Below are 415 nucleotides of genomic sequence, written 5' to 3'. Positions count from 1 at the left end.
TCTCAGCCCTCCCCCATCTAATAAGCACGGCTGCTGAATGCCAGAACGTGGTGCTCAGACAACAGCAGGCTGTGGCTCAAATGACACGTCTGAATATTGAGGCCACTGCATTTTTCTCACTGGCTTGAAGCTTGGGAAGTCTGATATGCCTCTTTGAAGTCTGCTCAGTGCCTGGGGAATGTGTGGATTTTCTGGGGCCTCTGACAATACAGGGATAGATAAGACTTACTTGGGCTCAAGTATCAAGAGGCTTTCTTCAACTTTATAAATGCTGCTGGGAAAATGGGGAGAGCTCTTTTATTTTTAACAGGAAGTGTTAGGTATGCCTTGCTTCTGGATTAGGCTAAGAAGAATAGACCCCATGGACTATCCCTAGGGGATAGTGAGTTCCCTGTCACATGGGGCAATCAACATG

At 47.0% G+C, this 415-nt stretch overlaps 1 protein-coding gene across 1 annotated transcript in view; it reads right to left on the bottom strand.

The window, feature by feature from the left end:
* Positions 1–415, bottom strand: part of ANO2 (anoctamin 2) — a 337924-nt gene that overhangs the window by 76311 nt on the left and 261198 nt on the right. The window lies entirely within an intron of this gene.

This window comes from Otolemur garnettii, unplaced genomic scaffold (genome assembly GCF_000181295.1).
Source record: "Otolemur garnettii isolate 467f Iridium unplaced genomic scaffold, OtoGar3 scaffold00104, whole genome shotgun sequence".
In the NCBI taxonomy this organism is placed as follows: domain Eukaryota; kingdom Metazoa; phylum Chordata; class Mammalia; order Primates; family Galagidae; genus Otolemur; species Otolemur garnettii.
Note: the sequence above shows the minus strand (reverse complement) of the source record. Positions and strands in the feature narration are given on the sequence as shown.